The following is a 14,745-nucleotide window of genomic DNA, read 5'->3' on the forward strand; positions in this document are numbered from 1 at the left end:
TCAATAAAAACCGCAATGAAAACATTAATAATAATTAGAAAGAGAAACTACAAAGAATGAACTACAACTTAGACAGGGGGCCACCTGGGGGGGGGAGAGGTCACGGCTCAGACTGCGCCACTGATATTTTTCGAAGGAGGGGGCGGGTGAGTGGTATGTTTTGCTTTTTGTCGGCTCTTGCTTTTGGGGGGTCTTGTTCGTAGTTAGGAGGTGCGCCCTTGCTCATGGGGGGCGGGGGGGCACCCCTGACTTAGGATGTAACGCTTTAAATTTGTAAAGAGGTTTTATAATTGATAATTTATTCAGCTAACCTTTTTTTTCTCACTAACAATAATTTACCCTCACCATCAGGGGTGCAACAAGAGGGAGAAAAAAATTAAGAAAAATACGTGTTTTCCAGAAATGTTTGCGTTTCTGTAAAGTTCTGTTGCGCTTCCGTTGCGGTTCTGAAATTTTCGTTAAATGAAAAATGAAATAATAAAACGTTAAATAAAATAAAAAAATGGATGCGATAGTATAAAGCCAGAAAGTTACACTATTTTCAATAGGAAGGAAAAATTTATAGGAATTAAAAACTTAGCCATGTATCTTCTTTGTAAAACTAGAACAGTTATTTGTACTGAAAAAATAAATCTTGTCAAGATAAGGCTGATAAGTCAACTAAATCCAGGAAGGTTTTTTTAATTAACAACTTGCATCATGAAAATAAATCTAAAGTAATTAAAGGGAAAAAAATCTCGCTTGAACCCCTGGTTGATTTAAGACGTCCTTCATACATGCTATTAAAACGATATCATACACAGAAGGATTTTTATCAGTGTCTTTATGCTTAAACCGCCAGATTTAAGGAAAATTAATTCTTAATGTCATTCACAGATGTATGCAAATCTCATTCGTTTTCCAATTTGTAATCAGTTAGTGGACACAGCCTTTTAAGTTATGAAAATAAGTTGCATCACTTACGGCAATTTCATGGTTACTTTTATATTCATTCTTTCGTCCTGTAATTCCTTGCATAAAAAATCTGTTTACTACTTTAAAACATATATGGTTTACGCACGCCTTAGTAATTACCATCAAATATCCAAGACAACGCTCCAAGCGGAGAAATAAATCGCTGAAGAAGGCCATTTGTCACACTGAATATTAACTAGTGAAGAACAGAAGTTTGACCCAAGAACTAAAAAAAAAACTTAACTCTTATCAGGTATCGAACTCCATCATAAAAATGCGTCAACATATTTGTCCTGTACGCGATAAATGTTTTTGATTTGCTTTCACCATAATCCTATATCATATTCTGTCAAAACATGAGAAAAATGACATCAATCAAGCTCCGAAAACAGCTAGCAGCAGTTCACTAAACTTATATAAATCCTCAAAGCTCGTTCAAAATTCATGTAGTGTCTATTTGAGTCATAGTTTCTCTATTTTAAACTGCCCTTCATATTTTAGTAGTTTCAGTTATTAGTAAATAAATGAAACTACTAAAATATAAGTGGGTATATTTTAGTAGCTTCAATTATTACTAATAATTTTAACCAATATTTTAGTAGTTTCAGTCATTAGTAAATAATTGAAGCTACTAAAATGTGAGTGGGTATATTTTAGTAGTTTCAATTAGTTATCAATAATTTTAACTCATATTTTAGTAGTTTCAAATATAAATAAATAATTGGAACTACTAATATGGTGTGTGGGTATATTTTAGTAGTTTCAATCATTTACAAATACATAGTTTTAACTCATATATTAGTAGTTTTAACTATTGATAAATAATTGAATTTGCTAAAATATGAGTGGGGATATTTTAGTAGTTTCAATTATTTACTAATAAGCTTAACTCTTATTTTAGTAGTTTCTGCCATTAGTAAATAATTGAAACTGCTAAAATATGAGTGGGGCAGTTTAAAATAGTGTAAGTTGTTATAAAAGGATAGAAAACACTCCTAAAATCTTGCATAATTTTCCAAAATTGAGAAATAATAATTATTAAATACATTAAAAATGAATTATTAGCCTGGTTCAAAGTTATATTGATATGATATCGATTGTAGCAACTTTGAGCCACGGTAAAAATGAGAAATATAATTTACTAATTTAAATAAAAATGGTGCCTTTAAAGGGCAGAAGAATAAAATTTCTAAATGCTTAAAAATTCTTTCTTTGCACTTCGAAACATTACAAGATGTCTGTCATTCATAATATTGCAGGGTGGAATATTACTGTGTATGAAAGACAATATCAAAATGTTCAAAAATAGTTTCTAAACATTTCTGAATTACTGTAAAAGCACTTACTTTCGCGAGACGCAATTTTCGCGAAAATGAAGCGATCTGTGATTTTACAAACTGAAAACTTCGTGAATTTTGTGTAAACAGAACCGAAAGTTGATAATTTATATGTGCATATTTAAAGTTGAAATATTTCGTGATGCTTAAATTTACAACGCGAATTTAATTCGCGATTACAACGGCCTAGCAAAAATTGCGAAAATTAAAACCTCGTGAAACTAAGTGCTTTTTAGTCTTGAACAATACAACCAGCAGTGTAGATTGTACAATATTGTCGATTTTATTTAGTAAAATGAAGGGCAGAAAAGTTATTTCTTAACATTTCCAGGTGAGTATAGCAGTAGATCTTCAATTTTTTTTCTTTTTTGTTTTAAGCCAAGCATACCATATAATTTGAACGAGCTGAAACAAAACGGAGATGGTCAAATTTACTGTTAATGACAGTAGTTGAAATTTGTTGTTAATATTCGATCCTAGCTAAAATTCTTACCATTATATATTTCCTTCAAATTTAAACATTATTCCGCTTTTTGAACATGAGCAGCCGGTAAAAGGAAAAATAAAACCAAGACTTCCACTTATACTTTAATGGTGGGACAGGTTAGATTCGCGTTAATTCATTTAACTTCAAATAACGCACACATCTAATTACCATTACCTTTCCACATTAATTCATTTACCTACTTCACTTCAAACCCATAATTTAAACATTAGTAAAGTGCAAAACTAATATTATATTGCTACGATTATTGTATCTTGCATCAATTCTCTTTGCGTTAAAAGGTTGAATGCAGTTTGAATAGTATAAGATGGCGTAATTATGTTTTTAAATTCTCTACTCATTTCTTCGGCGCATTTATGCAATGAAAAAACTTAATTCAATTTCTACCCATTTATTTATTTTTTTGAAAATAGTATGTACTTAGTGTAATAAATTACCCTCTTGCGATTATTTTAATTGAAACATGCATGCATCACATTAAACATGGTAATTAATGAAAAATTTACATTTGACAAAACACGTTTTGAGACTCTTTTTTTTTACCTAAGATCTCTGAATGATTCGTTAATAACTGAATTTAAATCAGACAAATAAAGTGGATAATTATTTTTTAGTTTCATTCGTGTTTTCTAAGACTGGATGTAATTTATAATATCTTGTGGATGTAGGCTCAGTTTTCAGTTTTGCAATGCATTTTTCATTTTTTATTTGGGTGATTACTATTAAAAAAGTTTGGTAGACGAAGCCATGATAAATTATTATGACAATTATTATGAAAATTTAAACTATTTTTACCTTTTTCCTTTATCTCATTTTCGTTTTTAATTTACATACCAGGAAACAAGCAAATAGAATATCATTCTTAGCCATGGGCGCCCATGTACAAAATTTTAGCGAGGGGCTCAGATATTTTCCCTATGGTTTAGCATGACAATTTCCCTATTAAAACATATTTCACTACAGATTAGAGATTTTAATGTTTGACATTTTTAACAACTTTTTTATTAATGGCTGCAGAAGAAATGTTTTTACATTTTTGCAAAGAAAAAATTACTAAAAGCAAGGAAGTTCTAATTTCAAAGGGGGGGCGGGGCTTGAGCCCCCACTAGCCCCTATATGGGCACCCATGTACTTAGCAGCTGCATGTTCTGTTTTGAGAATTTTTACATTATGAAGCGTTTATAAATTCCATGGCTGAAGATAAACAAATTTCACATCATGTGCTTTGGCTGTAATCGAACTAACCGTCTAGTCTAGTGCAATGCTGCCAAACCTATGCCTAGGTTTTGGGCAATTCAAATCAGGAAATTTTTATGGAAATTGAGCTTAAAATGGGAATAAAAAAAGAACAACACTAAAAATTTCAAAATATTTCGTGTACTGCACTGTGTACAATGATATGTTTCAGTTCCTCTTCTTAAATTTAGTGGTAAATAAGGGAAAGGACATATTTTGGCTTGCCACAAATTGAAGTATTAAATTTTTTGACGCAATTATTTTTTAAACTTTTAACTAATTTTAAAATTTAATTCAATTTCAATTTTCGTTTTTTTTCCTTTGTTTTTGTTTAATACATAATTTACAGAACATTTATCAGGTCCATACTCAGACCGCAATTTAGAGGGGTCAAAGGGGACAATTGCATCCCTAGCTTTGAGAAATTAATGAATTTACCTAATATTCACACTCGGCAACAAAAGTGACACAACTCAAAATTTTGATATAAATTTAGAAAATTTTTCTTGCCACAAAATTTGCAAAGTTAGCTTATATAACTGTTGCATGGTGACGTAAAAACAACATAACCAATAGTGACACATCATTAAAATTTCATAACTTAGTTGAAAATTTTTCAAACTTTAAGTAATGCATTATTAGTTTAGACAACGAAAACTAATCAGTAAAGATCACGTCACATTTTTTGTGGATGTTGTGATGGTTGAGATGATATCACTTAAAACTACTTTTGCTATTTGCGTAAGACTTTGTTTTTCTCCAATACTGTTTTTTTTTTTTTTTCCACTTCCGTTGCCGGAATGCAATACGTGGCTTGATTTTTGTGCCCCCTTTGACGCCCCCTAGAGAAAGGTGAAATGACGAGCCTGCCAATACTTTCTGCATTCTCGTTCGCTAAATTTTGAAAAATAATTTTTGAACTTTGCACAGTGTATAAAGTATCAATACACAATTAAAATGAAGAAGAAGGCTGTCTTCGTGATTATGGGATGATACTGAGAAAACACAAATATCGGTGACTGTGAAACTCGTTACCCATGCATTACTGTAAAAGCGCTCATTTTCGCGAGCTCGTCATAATAGGGAAAATCCAAGCCTCACGAAAATTTTAACTCTACATTATGACTAACTTTCAGTTATGTTCATATAAAATTCGCTAAATTTTCAGTTCGCGAAATCGCCGCTACTTTCTGTTTCGCGAAATTTTCAGCTCGCAAAATCACCGATATCTTCATTTTCGCGAAATTTTCAGTTCGTGAAATCACCAATATCTTCACTTTCGAGAAAATTACGGCTCGTGAGAAAAAAAGTGCCTTTACAGTATCCAATGGAGACTGCTAAAGTTCGTTATCCATCTGATTGCTTTCGACTCATTCTTCCGTTAATTCCTTTTACTTAGCTATGCAATTAGTATGCAATTTTGCGAGAATTAACTCTTAAACGTTTGCCTCAGTTACAGATCAGTGCTGCTGGCCAGCAACTCACACTAATTGCACCAATTGCGCATTCAGACTGTTACGCAACCTGATCTTGAATAAAAACGGAATAATCTTAGGACTTGACTAAGTGACTCAGTATGTCCTCTTGGTCATAAAACGTTCCCTCACAAGGCAAATCGTCCATAAAAAACAACCTAAATAAACAAAAGAAAGAAAAAAAAAACCATGTCGACACTCAGTGAATTATCGATAAAGTTGGAATTTGTGACACGTTTTTACATATTTGAAAAAGTTATTAAGTCTGGCAACTGAAGCGTGCTGAGTTGTTTTGTTTGCAGCTTTTAACGGTTTCTTAAAAACGCGTTCGGGCCTATTCTTTGTTCTCAACGCGAGAGGAAAGTTAATTCATCACTTCCTCAATATCTTCTCCCTTGAAGTTGCTTTTTTCTTCCGAAAAGAGGAAACATGCAAATTCCGACTTTCAGCATGGGGAAGCAACGTAATCAGTGTGCGCAAAACGGAGACGTTCTTAAGAGATTATTTGTAACAAACGCGTGAGCATCTAAAAGCAGTTTCCTCCAAGAGTTATGAGTTTTAGGAAAATTTGATTGCGCTTTCCGGGTGTTTTTTTGTAATTGGAAATTTTTAACAAAAGCATTAGTAAACATGAGCAAAGTAAGCGTTTGGAAATAATTTAGAAATGGTGCCACATTAGTAATTAAAGTTAAACAATTATGTAGAGCATGAAAAAATATATGGAAACAGCAGCTATATGAAAAAAGAACAATAATTACCAAAGTGAAAACAAATTTATGCAAAATGTTGGAGTTGTACTGTAATTATTTTACAGTCAAAAACGTAGAAAAAAAACAACAACAACTAATTATTTAAATTTAACTATCATGAAATTATGCAGACCCAAAGCAATTTGCACCGTATTCATTAGAAATAGAGCTTCATTAATAATTAGTGTTAAAAAATTGAATAGACTTGAAAATTTGTGTGTTTACTAGACATATGAATAAAATGATCATCGAAGAGAAAATGAATTTATGTAAGGTGTTCAAGTTGCAATTCTACCGTTTACAATCGAAAAAATTAAAGAAAAAACTGATTGGTAAAATTTGGTAAGAACGATATTATGCAGAACCAAAGCAATTTGCTCTGATTTCACTACAAATATTGTAACAGTAATAATCAATGCTAAAAAAATAAAATAGAGAGTGAAATAATTATAGTTTTACCAGTATGAAAAAAAAGTAAAACTTAATTTATGCGAAGTGTTTTAGTAGCTATTGTGTGCCATCTAGGATGGCAACTTGGGGTGCCCTTCTGCACTTTTCCAATTGTATCGTAATTTGGTTTGAAGTCCGACGTCCATAGTACACACATCCTATAAAGACCCGTTTATAGGGTAGGCAACCATTCACAGCATAACAGCACATTCATACAAAGAAAGAACATGCACAGGAGAAAAAAAGTACATCCATGCCCGAGCCGAGATTCGAACCCAGGACCTCCCCATCGCAGTCAGACTCCTCATTATACAGGGCGGGTGACACAAAAACTAATTATTAAAATTTAGTGAAACTGAGATTATGCGGACCAAACGCAATTTGCTCTGCATTAATTAGCAATAATTAATGTTAAAAAATGAAATAAAGCGTAATAAAACGTACATTCAACTGAAGTATGAAGAAAAAAAAAGTATTCAAACAGAAAAAAAACACTTATGAAATGTATTCCAGTTGTAGTGTATTTTTTACAGTTTAGAAGAAATGAAACAAAAACCGAAGCCGACATTATGCGAACCAAAAGTAATTTGATTTTTAATTTTGCTGTGATGTAAGTTATGTATTAATATTCTACAATAACACGATGGATGACGATTTCCGACAAATAGTAATGAAACTTCCAATAAAAAGTAAATACTAAACTTAAAGTTGCAACAGAAGCAGTTTTACAATGTAAAACTAAATCTTCGTCTCTTTATAGATTGTTTTATTCTTCTTTGCATCAATAAAAGTTAGTGTTTCAAAATAAAAGTTTTCATACAAAAAAAAATCTAACACTTATTGTGAAAGAAGGTGATATCAAAAAAAAAAAAAAATCCTTTCAATTTAGCCTCATGTTTGAGTGAGCTACATCTGTCAAGGTTTTTTAAAAAAATTTAACATTTAAACGTTACGTTTGTACTTGTGCACGAAGAAATAAAGGATATAAAAAAAACACCTAGTAATCATAATTACGACAAAACTACCTCCAATTCAAAATTTCGAAATTAAATAGTTTCAAAAATAACTGAAACAAAAAATCATTTACGCACTAGGTTTTTTCTCAAAGGCACTTAAAAGGCTACAGCGACATAAACGCCATATTAATTAATCTAGTCAATTTGTTTTATCACAAGCATTGCTTTGTGATTAAAACAGTAGTTAAAGATACAAAATCATAACAACAATTTTAAATTAAATGAAAAATTTACGCATCAGTAATCATTTCGATCAAAATTGCAATTGTTTGCGGCTCTTTTCTTTGATCTATCAAATAAGTTATCAGGTTTAGTTAATATCTCATTTGTTCACCCCAAACAAATTTAATTTTTAATATTCGGTGATGTATTAAAATTATTATTGTTAATCACTTTCCATCTTTAGTGAAACCTTTACGGAGATTGAACCAATTTGTTTCCTTATTTTTTGCCATATTTTATTTTTTTTACGTAAAATAATGCTGTAAAAGAACATATTTACTTAATTCCTTTTATCTTTGCTTTTCGATTGTTACGAGAATGTGGATTTTTTTAAAATTATATTTATTTAGTTATTTAGTTTTTTTTTTTTTTTTTTGGCAGAATAATGGAAAAAAAAAAATTTCGCAGACTGGGTTTTTTTTTCATAACAGTTCTTTGACTTATAAAGTTAAGTCTGTATATTGCGCTCATGTGACTCAAAATGTTAATAAAAACATTGCTGCTGGTTTTCTTTTCTTAACTTTTTAACTGTGGGTTTTTATATTTAGTCAAGATGAGTCAAAGTAGTGAAAGAATTAAAAGCAATTTCTAAACTTCTTAAAATGCCGTCTTCCATAAAAAAAATCTTGCTTTAAAATATGTCGCTTCGAACAGAAGCAACATTTTCATTGCTTTCTGACAGCATAGATGGATATTTATTTTTATACACAGTATTAAATATGCGATGCGACGAGGTCACCCTGGAAGCGACCGTCATAGTATATAGGGTCTTAAGAGAAATTATTGGCTGCGTTCATCTCATGCCACAATATATAAAAATCGTAGTTTGGTACATCTAGTTAACCGTCAGTAAACTTTTGCCTTTCTTTGCTCCCCAAAATTAAAACGGCACTGCTTTCATACACGTTCATATACAGAGAGTCCATGAAAGAAGAAAAAGAAATCAACGTTGTTTGAACGCGTTGAAGACAGGAGTGAATACGAAAGGGGAGGGGGGAGGGACTACGTCGCAGATTAGGCCCTTAAAATTTTAAGGGGGTGGTTTAAGAGGGTTTTTGATCTAATTTGGAAGGGGTGCTTGTTCGGGGAGGGAGCTCAGAAGAATTTGAGGGGGATACTGCGCCATCACCCTTGGGGGGATGGGCACACCTGTTGAAGAGCATTTTACCGCTATCGAACCCTTACTTTTCTTTACTTTACACCCAGAGACTCCAATTACGTCACGCGGTTAGGACATAAATGGTTTTATGAGTCTCTGAGGAGAGATTTATTTAAAAATTTTGAAGGTTTATAACAGAGTGCAATATATTTTTACAGCAATTTGGATGGTGGAAAGGTAATAGATAAAAGTTACATGGAGTCTATTGCACAATGATATTTGAATAAAAACTGAGTAATTAATGTTTCAAATTACAATCAGAAATATAATTAAAAAATACAATAAACCGCCATCGGAACTGCATGCTATAGCACTAAATACAGCAAAAATAAGCAGAACTCAGGGACTTTATGCGAGGGTCCAATTCCTATCTTTACTAATAATAAAACAGAAAGTCTCTCTGGATCTCTGTCTGTCAGGATCTCTGTGACGCGCATAGCGCCTAGACCGTTCGGCCGATTTTCATGAAATTTGGCACATAATTAGTTTGTAAGCATGGGGGTGTGCACTAGGGTGGTCACAAAAAGTCGATTTTCGAATTTCTTCCGCGGAGCCCACCTAAAACGGGCCAATGGACTAGAAAACATGATTCGCAAAGTTTCAGCTTAATTCGATAATATTAACACGTGCCGCAAAGAGGCTAAAGTTACGAAAAACAGCGATTTTTAACAAAAAATCGTAGTTTTTCCTCTTTAAAAACCAAAAACTTTCATCCTATGTACTTTGTTCTGGATCCATTTTATAGGAAATTTTATTCTCGTGATGAGATGTTTATCAGTTTTTTTAAAATAAAAGTTGCTGAATGGTACTTGGCATTATTCAGGTCAGGCCATGGAAGATATCATCAATAAGGAATTTTCATGCAAAGACCTAAAAGACTTACAGTATTCAAATACATTTATTTGCTCTTTGTTAATTTTAATTTATCCATTAAAAAGGCTTCATTTGGAGGTATTTTAAAAATTAAATGCAACAAATTGACGATTCAAAATAAAGGAACTAAGCTGTTTAGAAGAGAAAGCAAAGAGTTTAAACTACAAAAAAGAAAAAAAAAATCTAATGCATTTTATTGCTTACACTGTTGAATCACATACACTGAAAAGACATACATCATTATGTTATTACTTTTCATGAACAAGTTAAAGTGGTAATGGCTTCGGTATGGTAAATTTTGATGAATGTGAAAAAATGTGACTGCCTTCAGACACAACTTGTAATAGAAACTGTCGTTAGTTAGAAATTAGTTTTACATCTTTTCAGCTGTGACATTGACAACCCTTAAACTGTTTACTATCTTTTTAGTTTTAATATAACATTGGTTTCTACACTATATGCATCAAGATCAGTATTTAAAAACTTTGTATCGATTTCGAATCTCTTAAAAAAAAATAATGAATCTCTTAAATAGTGTGAGGAGAAATGAAAAAATCTATTTCTTTGTCCAATAAAGTAAGCTTCTTTCAGATTGAGCTGCGCTTTTGTATCCCTATCATCACAATCATCTTTATTATCTCCTACTTCGACTTTAATTTTGCACCCCCCCCCCCCTTTGTTCTGATTTTTTTTAAAGCATTATCAAAAAAGGAAAATGCAACCTTCTCTGAGTTCAGGACCATAGATGGCTAATTATTTTATGTAGTTCTGCGCCTACATCATCTTCATAAATACTCTAGTGCTGAACCAAGGATTACTAACTGTAGACCTTGGTTGGGGGCCACAGCTGGATCGCAGACAATAAACCATAAATTTCCATAAATATTGATGATAAACAACCAAACATCTTCAATACCTTTTATCTCTAAATCGATTAAGGGAAGCTGACCCAGGAAAAGATATATTTTTAAAGAGTATATGAGGCAGTGAGAAGCAAAGGGATGTAATTGACAGAATTAAAATTTTAGAGATAATCATTACAAATAATAAGCGAACTTCTACTCTGCTTAGAGGCATGAGACGGTACTAGTAGCTCTGGTAGGGGCTGTTATACAGCATGATTTAGAAAAAAAGTTCAATGAAAGCCTACCTAGGATCTGAACTCTAAACGCGTTTTATAAGAAACTTTAAAAAGTTCACTTACATCCCTTTGCTTCTCGTTACCTCATATGGCCTTAGTCATCCATCTGGTGCAATGAATAGCGCCAGGTACTCGAAAAGTAACATAGTTTAGAGAAAGACTCCCTAAATAAGTTAGGCAAAGTTGAATGCATTCCTTGTATTCGTCCCTAGGCTGCTACTGATATTATTTCTCAAAGAAAGCTTAAAATTTCCCACTACTGCGTATTTTGCTTTTAATCTTCTTTACTTGCTTTGGATAGTTTCTTATCTATACCATTCATTATGAAATTCTTGAAAAATATCTGGTTGAGGACTAGTGGACCTAGCTATTTTGCAAATCAAATCTTCTTTTAAACCAACTTCTAAGGTGTGGTAGACTTGCTAAATGCAAAAACTTTTTCTGTAACAATTGTACTCACAAAACGCAGTTTTGCACTGCAGAAGCCCTAATAAGTCCCCGTCTAAGAACTTAGACCACTTTCCTGGGAATCGTAGTTCTTCCTTTTTCTAGGGGGTCAAAAGCACTTACAAGACTGGGATTTTGAAGCTACTGCTTAGCTCTGACCACCGAGGAATAAAGCAACGTTCCGTATGTATGGCCTTTACAGCTAATTTCAAATGTTTTACACGCAGTTGTTTGTTTTAGCTTTGAGTTTTAGAGACATAACTATAGTACAGTGAAATCGTGTTACAATGAACTTCGAATTATCAGAAATTTTAGTTGTGAGGAGGTTTTAGTAGCAATGAAATTCAAGGAACGTAATGGAAATCAAATCAGGGCTGAAACTTTCTTTCGTTTAATATGATATTTCGTTGTATCGGTATTCGTTGTAACGGGGTTTCACTGTATACATTTCTGATAATACTGCTGTTTTTGCTCTGATTACTTAGCATCGTAAGGGGATTACAACCACTAAATAAAATAACTAATACAATTTATTTTTTTAATGATTTATTTTTTTTTACATGATTTTGAGGATATTAGCTACGACCTGATTTTGAAAATCCTGAATAATGTTCAATCAATTTTTAAAAGAATTTAAATGAAATTAGACTTAAAAAGAATAAAATTGACTTTAAAATGAGACCAAAACGATGTTTCTAGAATGAATAGTTTTGGTTTTACAGATGAAAAACTAAGATTTTTTGCTAAAAATTGCTATTTTTCGTAACTTAGCCTCTTTGCGGCACGGGTAATATCATCAAAATGACTTGAAACTTTGCAAATAACATTTATCAGTCTATTAGCACATTTTATAGGGGTGCCGCAAAAGATTAGTTGAAAAAAGTTTTTCCCCATGTACCTTGTGACCACCCTAGTGTGCACCTTGAAGCGATTTCTCGAAAATTCGATTTTGTTCTTTTCATATTCCAATTTTAAGAAAATTTTACCGAGCAAATTATCAAAACGTGAACCAGTAAATTACCAAATTATCATAACGTGGAACCATAACGTGGGCGAGCAAATGAAAGTAGCAAATTGGTGAGAAATTCTTGATCCAGTATTTGAATATACAGGCGAACCTAATGACCTTTCAATTTTATGCTACGGGCAAATCCGTGCGGGTACCACTAGTTTAAAATAATATGGTACACATTTTTTTCCATGTCTTTATTTTTTATTTCTTTAGTTTTACTTCTTCAAACATTTACTTTTTTAAAAATCTTTTTTTTTAACATATACTGGTAGAAATCTCCGAGGAACGGTTAGGTTTATCCGATACATCGGGCCGGTAGTTGAGAACGGCTGATATAATATTCTTCTCTTTAATACTCGGAACCAGGTGAAGTCGAATTGTTAAGGCAAACAATTCGAAGATCAAACAAAAATATAAATTAAGTATTTCAACGGAATTCAGTAATCTGATATTCACATTTTAATCAAAGTATTGAGAGCATTCCATGAAACTAATAACCGTAGCAAAAAAATATAATTTGAGATGGATACTGATCATCCTACATTGGAACTCTCAAAGAGGTTAAACTGGTTCTAGCCTCTAGACTTCAGTAAAATGATTGGTGGTGGCAGTACTTACGAAGACATACAAGGCTTCTAGAAGTTGCCCAATTCTAAGAAATAATTGATTGAAATCTAAAAAATTTGATCACTAGAAAAGTAAACAACCTTTTCGTTTTCCGTGCATATTGAGAGCCTTCAATAGATTACGTAAGAAGGAAGTATTTTTTGCCTGACTTCTATCTCAGTGCAATTGTGTCCTTCCTAGCGTTATATAAGAAAAGGTGTTACGTAAGTTTATTGACGATAAAATCAAAGTTGCACGTATGTGTATCACGTATGGATAACTTAATTTGACTGATCTGGGTGATATTTTATACAAAAACATGTTATGCAGTGCTTTTTTGATAAAACAAGAGTTCGACATTTTCTTTCTTTCTTTTTTTTTTTGCTTCAATTTTAACTAGAACTTTCAGGTAAATTCATTTAAAAGGCTGCAAAGTACTTCTTGAATTCCTTTCATTTTATAACATTTTCCCCAAAGTTTTCCCCAATATGAACAGGAGTTTTTTTTAATATTATTATAGTTTTCCTCTAAGGTATATGAGAACCTATAATATTGTCCCCTGCTTTCAATAAGTCAAAGATTGAAATAGCTGTAATGTTACTTTAAATTTGTGCTGAATATGCATTTCAAGTCGCTATAAATATTCATAACCTTTGAATATAGTTCGAGTTTTAAACGCGAATTTGTATAACTAATTTATGTAATTCTGTTGGAAGTATGATACAATCATGTATTATGTATTATAATATTTTCTTTTCTCTTCCTCACTTTCTATTTGTTTCATTTTTCTTTCTTTTTGAGAGTGTAGGTCACCAACTTTGAAATGTTTTATAAATTTTTCTAATCGATTTGCATTAACTAGTAAATAACTTACTTTCAGTTTTTTTTTTCTTTCTCGGGCGAAAATTAAAAAAATGTTAAGAAATTGTTCCAGTTAATTTACATTCTTTTTTCCTTTTTTCAATTTTAAATAAATAAGTTATTTATCCCTTTGTATTACATTGTTTGTAATGTTAATATTATTTATCATTATTATTAGTTTTACTTTGAAAAATCAAAAATCTTCATAATTAATTATTTGATTACTGCGAATTTAGTTCTAGCGTAAAACTTACTTTTCAGTTTATTATGCAGGAGTATGCAATAAAAAGTTCGATGTTTAGAAACATTAGTTTTTGGCTTGATATATCGACACCATCGACGTTTTAATTTTGAACATCAAAGTTTTGAAACATATGTCGCACCACTATGTCGTATGTTTACCTCCTCGAATATGGAAAACGCATTTTCTTGTAATAAACATCAAACGAGGAATCAATCAGTGTAATGAAAACAAATGTATTGGGGCAGTGGTTCCCAAAGTAGATGCCGCAGAGAAAGGATAAGGTTTCCGCGTAGTGTCAATGGTTTCATTTTATTATTATTTTTTTCCATTTTCAAGTTTATAACAGAGACAGACTAGGGTGCCGTGAAAAATTCCTACTCATCAAAGGGTGCCGCAAATCGGAGAGGTTAAGTAACCCCTAAATTAGGGTGTGCAGAATCAATGATTATTTTTATAGC

Source organism: Uloborus diversus, chromosome 1 (genome assembly GCF_026930045.1).
Source record: "Uloborus diversus isolate 005 chromosome 1, Udiv.v.3.1, whole genome shotgun sequence".
NCBI classification, from domain to species: domain Eukaryota; kingdom Metazoa; phylum Arthropoda; class Arachnida; order Araneae; family Uloboridae; genus Uloborus; species Uloborus diversus.